We start from the raw sequence: 2,500 nt of genomic DNA on the forward strand, positions 1-2,500 counted from the left end.
CAAGAATGATTAAGGTGCAGGTGCGCAATGAGTCGGCCAGGGTGGATCAAGCAACCAACGGTCCATGCCAATGTTTTTCAACGGTCAGCTTAGCTCACGCTCATCGCGTCCCTACGGTTTCTTTCCAGCTACTTCCCGCGCTCGAAAATCACGGAAACACGCCAACGGCGACACAAGCCAAGGGGGAGCATACCCTCTCTGCGACTAATTTTTTCTCGATATAGATACCGATCCCTGGAGTTCCCCACCCTGTTCTTGAGCTCAGAGTCCGCTCACGGGGAGCTTAAACCGTGGAGCGCTGTCGATAAGGAGAAAATCTGAGCTGTTCGCGAGATGCGAGACCTCGAAATTACTGTCAAGTTGTGGGGAGGATCACTCACCGGGATTGAGGGGAGGAGAGCGGACTGGACAGCTAGCGGGGATCGACGAAGGACGACGAGTAATAAAACCAACTATGATTTCACTTTCGAAGAGGGGTACAGGGAGGAGCTGTCGAAAACCTCGTCGCCGAGAAGAAGAGACTCGGTGAGCAGATGGATCTTGAATTGATGGGGAAAGTAGGGAAAAACTGATCGATCCTGATGAGATTTCGAATCCGTATCGGGACTTCCCCGGCTCCGATGCATCACCCGATGGCGGAGTTCGAAGCCGAAAAACCTCGCTCGAGAGGACCGATCGCAGAGAGATCGCTTCGACTTCAGTAGATCATTTAGATTCTCTTCTCCAACGTTCATCCTCATCGACCGAGCGTCGCGAACGGGTCCGGAGTGAGCTTCGGCTCGATGCTCGATCGAATAGACACCCCGACTCCTTCGCGATGCGAGTGCGGAATATGATGCAAAAAATGTGGGCAACCAGCGAGCCAAGTCCTTGGCAGCAGAGCCCTCGGAACCGGAATTATTCCATGGCTCCGATCGGGAAATCGGACTTCGTATACGAGTGACACAGAACTGAGTTTGTGGACAACGCCACGACTCAGGAGAACTGAATGGGTCGCACGGCTCATGGAAGCGATCGAAAGGGAAATGGGGGCTCTGCCTGATCGAACCGAGAGCTCGATCATGATCCAATGATACGTGATCCTGAAAGCACGGGTTATGCACGCAGCTCTTGATGGTGAATATCACGTCGATATATATATATAGCATCGAAGGATTTTGCAGTAAAGTAATCTGGAGCTGTCGCATGCGCAGATCTTGGTGGTAGTAGCAAGTACTCAAATGAAAACCTTGAGCACTGAAGTTGGGGATGGGTTCCATGTGAACAGTAGTTGGTCGTGGGTCAGTCGGTCCTAAGCTTATGATGAAATATGTGTTGAATGTGTATAATAATGTATCATCACTATAAGCGAAAGGGAATCAGGCTAACATTCCTGAACCTGCACACCGGGAACGCTATCTTCGGATAGCATGCGTGGCAACACAAGCGCGCTCAAAGACACCAAGGGATAGGCTGGGAAGAGTTCTCTTTTCTTTTTAAGTCATTTGTACCCATGGAATGGAGTAGATTTGAGACATGGGTAAGGGTGACATAAAGCTGCTCATTTTGGAGTAGTTCAGTCGACTCCCTCGGTCCTTGAAAATTTGAGCGTGGTGTTTATCTTGGTGGCAGTCCGTACTAGTATCCGCAGCAGGTCTCCAAGGTGCGAAGCCTTTAGTGTCTAGATTAATGTAGGTAAGGGAAGTCGGTAAAATAGTTCTGTAACTTTGGGAGAAGGGATGGCTCTGAAGGTTGATTCAGTCAGGTTGAAAGCAGAAGCATTTATGACATTGTGACGTCGCTGGGTGGGCTTCGTGCTCGTCTGGAAGATGCCCGAAGTTGTGTTTGTGGACATTGTTAGCTATTCGGTTTATTCCGAGGTGATTGAAAATTACCAACTACTTCTGAACTGGCACGAACTAAGGGAATCCGACTGTCTAATTCAACGGTTCCCAACCTGGGAGCCGCGGCTCCTAGGGGAGCCGCGGGACTTTTCTGGGGGAGCCGCCGAACCTGGTAGCCGCGGCGCCTAGGGGAGCCGCGGGACTTTTCTGGGGGAGCCGCGGACGAATTTCTGGTTTAAGTCCGGGCCGTCAGGGTTTGTCAATTCCAAGGGAAGGTTCCGAAACGGATCGACTTCATGTGCCACGGTTGCCGGAATTGAGCTGCGAATGGTCCTTTTAGGGGAAAAAAAAGGGAGAGTAGGTAGGAGCCGCGTGGGCACTGGGTATCCTGGGAGCCGCGGGAGCCGCGTGGGCACTGGGTATCCTGGGAGCCGCGGGGGAATTCTGGGTTCGCGAGGGAGCCGCGGAGCCAAAAAGGTTGGGAACCGCTGGTCTAATTAAAACAAAGCATTGTGAAGTCCAGTAATTGGTTTTGACACAATGTGATTTCTGCCCAGTGCTCTGAATCTCAAAGTGAAGAGATTCTTTGAAGCGCGGGTAAACGGCGGGGGTAACTATGACTCTCTTATGATGGCGCAAGCTCGCCCGACTTGTTCCGGCCAATTGCAGTTGGGTCA

This window comes from Galendromus occidentalis, unplaced genomic scaffold (assembly GCF_000255335.2).
Source record: "Galendromus occidentalis unplaced genomic scaffold, Mocc_1.1 scf7180000076600, whole genome shotgun sequence".
In the NCBI taxonomy this organism is placed as follows: Eukaryota; Metazoa; Arthropoda; class Arachnida; order Mesostigmata; family Phytoseiidae; genus Galendromus; species Galendromus occidentalis.